Source organism: Diplotaxodon limnothrissa, unplaced genomic scaffold, assembly GCF_057381915.1.
Source record: "Diplotaxodon limnothrissa isolate DT_005_m unplaced genomic scaffold, D_limnothrissa_male_GT1.1 unmapped_scaffold_4, whole genome shotgun sequence".
NCBI lineage: Eukaryota > Metazoa > Chordata > Actinopteri > Cichliformes > Cichlidae > Diplotaxodon > Diplotaxodon limnothrissa.
The window spans coordinates 3,235,762-3,247,500 of NW_028188558.1; the positions used below are offsets into that span (position 1 = coordinate 3,235,762).

The 11,739-nt window shown below is 42.2% G+C and overlaps 1 protein-coding gene across 5 annotated transcripts in view; it reads right to left on the minus strand.

The window, feature by feature from the left end:
• Positions 1-11,739, minus strand: part of LOC146606895 (protein NLRC3-like) — a 597,012-nt gene that overhangs the window by 259,653 nt on the left and 325,620 nt on the right. The gene's annotated exons all lie outside the window — the stretch shown is intronic.

Consider the following 11,739-nt stretch of genomic DNA (forward strand, 5'->3'; position numbering starts at 1 on the left):
TAGATGGGAAACTGTTCTTGAAGTACAGAGAGAGAGAGAGCTGTGCATGAAGTGTGATTTTATTGTGGTGGAAGCAAAACAGTAAAAGTCAGAGGGAATTCATGATGATTGATTGATTGATTGATTGGTTGATTGATTGATTGGTAATTTATTGCAACATGTGAACAATATACAGGTACATTTAGAAATGAAAATAAGAGAGAAAAAAATACTATACAAAATACATACAAAAAAACGTTCTGATTAATTTATATGTTGAAAGGGAGTGGGAAGAAGTAAACACTTATTTAATCCCACCCCTTTGCCATAAATTATCAGTTAATATGTAGTCAGCTTCCTTACTGATATAATGATGTTTATGTTGCTGCTGGTTCGGTCAGTATTGTTTGGAGAGAGATCAAACTAACAGCTTTAGAATCAGCACAAAAAGGGCGTGAACACAAAGCGCGGACCCGCCGACACCTCAGAATCAGCGAGCTGTCGGCTTTCAGCCCCGACCGTGTCTGTGCCGTCAGGTCAGCAAGGCGACATCTCACTGATTCTGGTCCGCGCTGTGTGTTTAGGTCTTTGTGCAGAATCCGTGTTCCTGCTCTCATTTACTGTCTTAGCTGTTTGGTGGTTGTTGAAATTTTGTGAGGTTTAACCTGAGATTCTGGCGTTTCGGGCAAAATAAATTTAGATTAAAAAATCGATTCAGGATTTTAATGAATCGATTTCACGTTATCCAAGCCAGAATCGATTTTAATCGATAAATCGATTATAAAAACCCACCCCTAATTATTACCGACCTTGGGTTTAATTTGGACAGTGATTTTAAACTGGAAAGTAAATTATAATTGTTGTCTAGTTTTTCAAAGTATAGCGTTTTTTATTTTAGGCAACTGACAGCAGTGAAATGTTTTCTTTCAAATTCAACAATTTTATTTGTCACACACACAATACAACATGTGGTTTCTAGGCAGCACTTTGAAACAGTGATCCATACTTTTATTTCATCCCATCTGGACTACTGTGATTGACTTTATGTGGGAGTCAGTTATTACTCTCGCATGCTCAGCTGGTTCAAAACACTGCTGCATGAAGAACCTATAAAAGAGAGCATGTTACCCCTGTCTTAGCCTCGCTCCACTGGCAGCCTGTATATTTTAGAGTTCATTTTAAAATTGTTGTGTTTAGTTTTACATTTTTCACAGTCTTGCCCTGCCTTACCTTCTTCACGCCTACACACCTCATCAGTCAGCTGACCAGCTCACTCAGATAGCCTTCTCTATCATTGTTCATAAGTTATGGACTAACTTGCCGTTACATGTTAGAGAGCCCCCTTCACTGTCCACTTCAAAAACACATCTTAAAACCCATTTTATTCTTTCTGACCCACTGAGACTCGGTCTGTTTTAGTTATTTGACCTTTTTTATTGTTTTTTATATCACATGTATTGTTATTATTTAGTATCAATGTACAGCACTTTGTGTCACCTATGGCTGTTTTGAAGTGTATTATAAATAAAGATAGTAGGTAGGTAACTGCGGTTATACTTATGGGCAACTGTTCATTAACTGGGGCTCAGAGCTTAGTTACACTGCAGAGCTGAGGATACAGAGATACCACATGGAAACAACCTGAGTTCCTATTGGTCAGTGCAGGCTTCATGTGTTTCTACCTTACCAATGGCTCCTGAGACAAACTAAGGAATTATTACCTTGTGATAAACAGGATGAAGATGCCTGGGCTGAGGGTTTCCCTGTTGGAGTAAAGTGCACCATGAATAAGGAACTGTTTGTTTAACAATGAAGACCTGCATGGCTTCAAAATACTCTAAATATAATCTCCAAAAGTTGATTCTGTTCATCTGGACGTAGTGTTTTCTGGGAGAAACGTGTCGTCACTCACCCAAGTGACTTCTTCAGTCTCAGCTGACTGCAGGTTTCAATCTTATAAACTGTACATTTGGATATTGACTGAAACCAGCCCACTGAAGGAACAATGGGCTGGGAGGTCAGTTTCTTCATCGTAATTAAGCAAAATCTCATGACCACTGATCAACAACCACTGATCAATAACCATGAGTCCCATTCACAGAGAGTTGGGGAATGGCTGCAATCACAGCATTGTAAGATGGTGACAGATGTACGAAACGTTTCTCCCACTGAAAACGCTACATTCAGATGAAAAAACAAAAACAACTTTTGGAGATTTACTTACCTGCATGATTGAGCATGCATCAAGATGTCTAAATATAATATTTGTACTCAAACAAATTTAGAAGAGAAAAGACACACAATTGAAAGTTCAGACTAAAACAGCCTCAGTTTTCCATCCATAAACTGTGACAGTGTTGTCCTGATACTGCACTGAGTCATGTCTTTTTTCTCTGACTGACCTTCATTCATCTTCTTTAAAATCAACTCTGCCACCTCCATTACATGGCGAGTAGTGTATGTCTCCACCATAAGATCCACTGTTCCATGACGTCCATCCTTCCTTGCGTTCTCCAGTCGGCTCTTTTTGATGGTTGTGAAATCACCTCCGGGTCCTTTTTCCAGGTACCAGTGGAAAAGTTTCAGCTCCTCTTCTCCCAAATCTTCCAGCCTGTTCAGCAACTGCTCCTCAACAGATTTTTCCATCTTTCAACTGTAAAACATGAGAGAGAACATGAATCTCATCACATGTCCAATGTATTTACTTATTTAGAATATTTAGAGTTTGAGCAGTTTGAGTTCAGGTTTTGTTCTCAGAGCTTTTATTGAGCCCTAATGTCTCCTTTTACCTCTTGAGCTCCAGTGCCCCCAGTACAAAGGGGGTGAACTGCCGTTTAACCCTCCAGCTCTCAGGTCTTTAATGCAAATATGGACACGTATCCACAAAAAGCTCAGAATTCACCCAAAGAATTCACATCAGCTCACACACACTTTCTACCTGCAGAGGAAACAAATCATTCATGTGCACATCAGCTGAAATCCTCCTTTCATCATGTGTGCTGTCCAAATATCAGCTGCTTCTTTCCTGCTTCATCTCAGTGTCAGCTGGATGCAGTCAGACAGCAGTGTGAGGCAGAGGAAGCTGCCATCAGCTGCTCTGCTATCAGTCCACTAGATGGAGCCTGAAGCACACACGATGCATTCACTGACACACACTGATTCACTGTGACTGGAAGCTTCAGTCAGTCCAACACGTGTGAACAACATTTTAAACATTTCAGCTGATCCAGGATTCAAAGAGGATCAGCAGAGTTAAAGCTTCACACTAATTCTTGCTGCTGAGTTTGCAGAGAACTGCACACACACTGATTCACTGCTAATGAGAAGCTTCTTCCATCCAGTAATTCATCATCCATCAGCTCTGCTGCTGCTCTCAGTCCTGGACTCTGATCACACACTAAAAGCAGCTTTTTAACTCGTGTCTGTAAGAACTCTTAGTGTTAGCTTAGCGTTAGCTTAGTGTTAGCTTAGCGTTAGCTTAGTGTTAGCTTAGCGTTAGCTTAGTGTTAGCATGCTGTGTGCTAGCTCAGCGTCAGAGCTCTGCAGGTGTCTCGTGTGTAAATATTAATCACAGTGACAGTAAAGGAGGTAAAGGGCTGTGACGTCATCACGTACGCTGCGTCCTCTGTGGGCTCTGAGTGAACTCAAAGTACAAACTACAAGTACACAAACACGAACGTAGCTCAGAGTGGCGGACACACTCGGCCTCGTTGGTCCAGCTGTGAGTCCGTTACCGTGAACTATGGAGCGGCAGATTTGTGCTGAACTAAGCTGCACACAGCTGATGTTAGCCAGGAAACATTACACACTGACTTTAATGGAGAGACCGGAAATACAAACACACACAGTTTGTTGTGTGAAGAAATCAAACACGAGCTGAACAAACAGTAAAGTTCCTAAAGACAAACTGTTAAAGGAGGAAACAAAGCAAACTTACAGTTTCTTCACACACCAACAACAAGCTCCACTCCACACCTGGACACTAAACACGGACACACAGGTGAGCTGCTTCCTGGAAGGAGGCGGGGCTCCACCTGAAACTCAGCACAGGTGGGAGGGGCTCAGCTCTGTGTGTGCTGATGTGTTAACTTTAAAAATATGCCATCTGACTGCTCAGACTGAGTCAGAGTAAAGTTCACATGCTGACGTGTGGAGACATGAAACCTTGTTGTAGCTGCAGGTGTGAACACACTGATCCCAGATCAGCTCTGCTGTATTTGTAACATGAACATTTCTGCTGCAAAGCTTCAAATGTTCAGCATGTTTCTCTGTTTCCAGTCTATAGATCCAGTCACACTTTCTACCTTCACCTGTGCAGTAAAGACTGAGAGCAGAGCTGAAAGCAAGCGTCCAATCAGTGAGCAGCATCAACACCTGAGCTTCATTCAGACTCTGTTATTGAAGATGTTGTTGGTACAAAGTTCATCTGCTGCTCACATGAATCCATGAAAGATTTATTTCACTGAATGTTTCTTCAAAGCTCATTTCAACCTGTTGAAGTCATGAATGAAAGTGCAGACTGAGAGTGGATCACATGATGTTTGAGGTGTGTCATGTGACATGTTCAGTATTGTCACACATGTCTAGATTGTCCCTGATATCATAACTGCTCAAACACTGATGATTATATTTGAAGAATTATTCCTGATGGCAGCAAAGTTTGAATGGAGCTCTCTGTCTGTGCTGATTTGTCGCCCTCTGGAGGTCAAAGCACAAACCTACAGGGCAGCTGGGGAACAGCAGGGATCTGAAATCATACGAGATGTTAGTGAGAAGTTAGAACAAACGGACTTAAGATGGCTCGAAGTGATCAAAGTTGATCTAAAACAGAAGATAAATCCAAAGCAGCATCAGATGAATGTTACCATTTCCAGTTACGGCGCCCTTCATCTAATATGGAAATGTGTTGTTTTTTTAGCCGTGTTGTTGTTCTTCCTATTGTGTTTAGGCCAGAGATGCTCTTCAAACAGCTGACAGACATGACCACATTACAAGAACATGGTGTGAGTCTGATTTGATATTCCAGTCAACGCTGAGAGACCTTAACCAGGAAGTCAGAGGTCAGCTGATGCTGCGAGCAGGAAGTGAACCAAGGGAAAGGTCCACTCTACTCAATCTCAAAGAAAATATGCTGGTATTTGTTGATGTTGATGGTACAATAAAAATATATAATATAATAAATAATAAAATATCATGTGATGATGAGATGTGTTGTTGGTGTTTGTATTTTCTGTAAATGTCTTTTTTAATGTAAATGCTTTGTTCCAGACGGACAGGGAATCAGTTGCTGTACGATGACATCATCTTGATGTTGACGAGGAGGGCGAGAAAAACTAGTTTTGTCCTGCAGATGGCGATCTTGCACCGTGTTCAGAGAGCCGACACTTTGATGGTGCTGCTCTACTCAGCTTACTTTAGCCTGGGTTGGACTCTATATGAGCAGCTTCCACTCTGGTTTCACTCTTAAACACACTTGTTTGATTTCACTTGTAAAAGTTGAAGAATAAATATTTTATTACAAAATTATTTGTTGATGCATTTTTTTAGGGTCAAATATCTTGTTTGATTTGAGGAATGAACTGTTAGGGTGGAAAAAGTGAATCAGGTTAAAATAGTGGTGCTTTATATCAGTGAAGATGTATAATGTAATTTAAAATGTTGATGATGGGTTGTAGTGGGCTTGTACTTACAAAACTGCCTCATTTTATTGGAACGATCCACAGTTGCATCCATTCACGGATGACATCTGACATCATTTGACATCTGGTCTGAACACGTTTGTACACAAGATGCCTCAGTTCTGGATGTTCCCACAGACTCCTCTGTGAACCTAAAGAAAAGGTCAAAGGTCAGCAGCACATGTAGTTGGGACAATTCTTCAGTCGCACAAACTACACAATGATTTTCCTCCAATGAGGACTTTTCACTTGCAGAAATGGTCCTGTGTGATTTCCAGGCTGTGATATAAAAACTAGTTCCTAATGGCAGCGACTCACTCAGTAAACATGTGTTTCCTTCACCAACCTCACACACAGATCCAATAAGATCAGGAAGTGGGCAGTATAGTACAATATGTGTTATTCTGTGCTGCACTGCCCAAACTAAAGATCTGCTGAAGTGTTGGAAATGATCCAGATGTTTATTTTGGACGATACAGCAGAAGATCAGACATGAAAGTGGAGATAACACAGAAGACCTGCAGCAAAGGTCAGAGGTCAGACTGGGCCCCTGGATTCAACAATGAGCCAATGATCATCAAGCAGTGACTAAAGCAGAGCCCTGACGTTCTGACATTCATCACACAGTCAGAACAAATGTCTGCTGATGACTTCATCTCATGAAACGACTGATAGATGTCAGTTCATTGATCAGCTGAGCTGCTGATCTTCATCGTCACAGAAACATTCAGCTTGTTTCAATCAGTAAATAACTCCCACTACTCCCAGTTTGAACTGTTCCCACTCAAAATGCTGTGAGAACAATGATCATTGTAGAACTTCACAAACATCACGTGTTGTTTTCCACATGTAAGATCAGCAAACACACAGAAACTTCCTGTTGCCACACACGGCCTCTAAAATCTCTTCCACGCTTTCTGTCTGAAGTCCACTCTCTGTGTCGGATCCACAGGAAACAACAAGATCTTATTAACATGGTTTTCAATGTGTCTCCTTCCAAAAAGTCCAACCAATGAACAAATGTGTGTATTTGTGGAGGCCGAACAAAAGCATGACACATTCCTCTGTTTCTATAAACTGGAGTCAAACACAAACATGAAGAGTTTCACTGACAGACTCCAAAATGCCCCCACAGTGGATCAAAGGGAAATCCTACAGTGTGGCCAGAGACTCTTAATGGCTCCAACATCAACACATCCACAATGTTGGATCCAGTTCTGCCTCACAGAGTTACTAAGACACACCCTCTGCCAGCATCACAACAGCTCCACCTGCTTCACCTGCCTCCTCAGCATCTGTACACCTGAAGAGAAAAGAAAGGCTCCAACAGCTCAAATCTACAAAGGATTCATGAAGTTTCATCCAACAATAACATGTTTGCCTTCCACAGTGTGCTGTTAGACACCACTGTACCTCTGCCATTTCAAAAAGAGCAGCTTGGGAACATTTTGGCTCCAAACACTTTGTGTTTAAGTTCTTTGTTTTCTTTGTGAAGCCGACAACATCTGGAGCTTTGTGACTCATAGAAACATCATTTTGTTCTTTAGATGACAGCAGATTGGGACTGAATAATCAATCACTATCAAACCAATAAAGACAAACATGCTGATTTTACAGGAACTTTGTTGGAGAAGCTGCAAAGACATGAAACTGGTGGAGATCCCAAACCAGTTGATAGTGCTGGTTATTCCAAATAAAGCTGTTTCCCTTTGAGATGAAATGACTTTGTGTCCTGATATATAATAAAGATGTTGTTGTTTTTGAGCCCCTGTATTAAAAGTAGTTTAAAGTCAGCTTGAGTTTGATGTCTTTATGTCAAAGCTGCTCATGATGTTGAGCTGCTGATGGAATAAAAACAATATAAAAGCATGTAGTCCAGACTTAAATGTAGCCTGTTGTTAGCTGAGGTCCACACACAGTGTTTGACAGTGTAAAGTGTGTGAAAGGGCTGCTGGTGGAGCTCACTAGGATGAGCAGGTGACCACGAGGTGGAGAGCAGCTGGCCTGGCTTTGACCCGGGCCACGCCCCCTTTCTCTCTGCTTTGCTGTCACTTATCTTCACTGCTCTGTCCAATAAAGCTGAAAAAGGCCCCGAATCAAAGAAATCTGCTGCAGCCTCTGAAATGTCTTCTGTTTCCTTCCCGACGGCTTTTTCACCGTCAGCCCATCAGACAGTCCAGCAGCATTTATGATGATGTCATGATGTTGAAGAGGCTGCTACGGTGGCCTCCCATGACCCCCAGCCTCATCACAGCTGAGATGCAGACATTTGAAACCATTCAGCAGACAACTGAATAACAGTCCAACACAACAGTCTGTGTGCAGACACACACTGACCTTTCATATAGTCAAACACAGCTGGTTGAGTCATTTCTCTGTGAGTCTAAAGTGAATCTAGTATTTGAAAGTCCACTTCCTGTATTTGTTGTTGAAGACTTCTTCAGCTTCTTCTCAAGGACATCAGCTGCTTGTTTGGCAGCAGAGGCAGTTAAGAAGCTTCCTGAAAAACACTGAACAGTGAGTTCACTGTGGCATATGACAGATTCAGCTTTCTGTGTGCAAATGTGTCTGTGTCGACCTTTCAAATGCTGTTGAATCCAAAACATCAGCGGCTCCTCGGCTGCTCACTTCATGCACTTCTGTCTGTGTGACAGTCCAATGACATCACAGCTGTTTCCAGCCCCAGTGTCTCAGGACTGGACACCTTTAAACATGTCGAGGATCAAACAGCGTCCAGCTAAACACACATGAAACTATCAGAGCTGACAATCATTCCAATAACATCTAATGGTTCATGTATGTAGACACAGGACTACAAGGAAATGGCTCTCAGCATCTGGCTGTGGGAACACATGAGTCCCTGTTTGTGTTCAGATTGTGTGCATGTTTTAGACGTGTGTCACATGTAGAAACACAACAATCCCACAATGACACACAGATGTGTTTGACACAGCTGTGCAGCTGTAAGTTGTTTCTAATGATTCATTGAAGCTCTTCTAACATTCTGGAGACGATCAGTACATGAATCTGTTCAACACGACAACAATTTGACTTCAGTGTGAACGTTTGCATTAAATAACCTTCTTCATCCAGCTGACAGCATCTTCATCCTATGATGTGAACAGTTCCTCCTGTTGATGACAAACCTCTGACAGGATCTGCTTGAGGAGCTTTTTCATGTGCAGCTCTCTGAGCTCAGGGCTGAGCTGCTGTTTCATCTTTAAGAGCTGCTGCCTCCTCGCCGGACTTGTTCTCCTCTTCTTCTCCTAATGACACCATTTCTGCTTCATATTAAATTCAATAAAGATGCTGACATGTATCTGTAGCAACAACATCATTGAATCTAGAACAACTGGAGCCAAACCAGTGGCTCTGCTGGGATCACTGGTGAGCCAACACTTCCTTGTTGATGCAGATTTCAGGGCTTCCTTTTGCTCCTCCGTTATAACTGTTCTCTCTTCTCAACACATGATGACACAAAGGAATCAGCAGTGACAAAGATGATGCTGAAGAGAAGCACACACTTCACACATATAACAGACCAGTGCAGTTACACACACCTCTGCTCGACATCAGGCCTCAAACAAAGACACAAAACACTAACTTGACTCTAAACAGAAGAAACGAGCAGCTGTTTCTGTTCTGTGCTTATTTATATTTGACACACATGCTTCTCTTTGTGCAAACACACATCGCACTATAAGGGTAACCTCGCACACAATGATTGGACAGCACAGTGATGATGCTGGGAGATCCTATACGCAGCAACACAGAAACACTGAGAACTTTAAACAATGATGGAAAGTGTTATAAATGACTTGTTGGCCTCTGATCTGTCACAAACAGCTGAAACGTGTCTCTCATGAGTCACATGAAGGTTTTTGACAGAAAGGACAAAAAGTAGCTGCAGTCAGTTTGTGTCATTTTTATATTTATTCATCTGGGAGAAAAATCTGAGGGACATTAAAATGTGTTTTCAACAGAGACAAGAACATGAATATAACAGAACAGGTAAATGAACATGTTTCAAGTAAACAGCTGGACTGATCAGGTCCAAACACAGAGTGATAAACTTGTCAAACAGCTGTCATATCTTTATATAGAAGCTCTTTATAAATGCTGCTCACTGCAGTCTGTTTACTAATAATGTCAAAGTGTTAGAAACACAGAAACATCAGAATGGTCTTTGTTCACAGAAACCTGTCTGGGATCCTTTGTTGTTCTTTTGATGCAGAGTTACATTATAAATATAAAGAGTTATTTCAGAGTCTCATCAGTTTTCCTGCATGTCTTTATTTAACACATCAGCAGGGCTGAAGCTCTCATGTTAAACACACACTGATCTATGGACACGTTCATGTGTTTCTAACAGAACCAGGCTGTTATCAGCCTGCACTAACATTATGTCACACACACTGAATGTAACAGTGACAGTTTACATCATCACACAATCAGCTGTGATTGTTTCACTGTCATCAAACGAGTCAACAGGAAGTAGAATCAATAGAAACCAATCATTTACTGACAGCATGTCTGATGGAAATAAGTGCAGATTATGTATGAAGTCTAACTGCACACAGTAACTGTGTTACAATAAGGACTTAACAGCGCCCTCTGCTGGAGTGTTTCAGTACTGCGTTAACTAGAATACACCACCTCCTCCTCACACCACCTGCTACAGCTCTACTCTTCTATGACTACAGTCATCCACAGCACTGATGTGAGGTCACATGGTTCATATGTAAGGAGCACAGCTGACCTCAGGTCAGTTTAATGACTGTGAGCAGCAGCTGTGTTATTGTCACTGTGACAGGGAGACACTCTCAGACACAGCGCTCATGTCAGCTTGTTCTCATGCAGGAGGATCAGGAGCTCCATGTTTGTCTTTCTGTTTGAATCATGATGTGTTTGTGCCATCAGAGTCTGTCATGAGTACTCAGGGTTTCACAGCAGCTCTTCTGGATGCTGACGAGGACTCCAACCTCATGTTTCACCTCTCTGAGCTTCTGATGTCTGTGAACACTCGTGTTTCTTCTCTGGGCTCATCTGGACAAAAACACCTTTCTGTGTTTGGCTGCAGCCTCATTCTGACTGACAGGAAGTGTGTTATCCATGAGCTGCACTTCTGTGAGGAAGTTTCCTGCTGTGTTTCCTGTCTGTGGACAAACACGAGTGTTCCAGCTGAGGACTTGGTTCCTTCCACCTGTCCATACAGGACATCACGCTGTCTGCAGCTCTGTAAATGCAGCTCCAGGTCCTTCCACGTGCTGCTCTGTATTTGTGCAGTTTGTAGTGTGTCCTGGGAAACGTAGCACACATGGTGTTCTTCTGCTGTTTCCTCCTTTCACTGAGTGTGAAACACTGACGCTGTGCTGTTGTTCACAGAGGGGAGCTGATTCTAGCTGCAGCTGGACTCTGTCATCTAACTGAATGTGTTGGTGCTGATCACGGGGCTCTGAGGGGGGAGCAGCAGGAGGACTCTGGATGCTGACGTCAGTGTATCTGTGGAAGCTCCCACAGCGTGTCTGTCATTCAATATTGTGCTGTATATTGTATCTATGCAAAGATGAACAGACTGTGTGTTCACTGGTCTCTGTGCTGCAGCTCTGATGTCATCATCACTCCCTCCTCCACCCTCAGCAGTCCCAGCATGCTGCTGTGGTGCACCCCACCCTCACTCTACACCTGAGCCACAGACCACACCCTCCACCTCAATATACACCACAGTTTTCTCTGCTGTGGAAATGAGATCAGGAGGAAATCATCATTATTATTATTTAATAAACGCTCACATTAATGTGGGCTTATTTGTTTCATATTAGAAACATTAGTTGAGTGTTTTTAGTATAAAATGGTCAAAGTCCCTCTTTTTGCTCCTCCCCTCACCTGTGGATGGGCGGTGCTGTTACCGTGGTGACAGCTTGGATGTGTTTCAGTCCTGCCTGGTTATCACTGCAGGAATCTTTCACATTTATTACAGGTAATAACTCTGATTTTTCTGTGTATTATGAACCAAATGTATCCTGATACACACAGAGATGGATGAGCAGAGGCTTTTTTTGCAGTTTATGTAGTTACTATG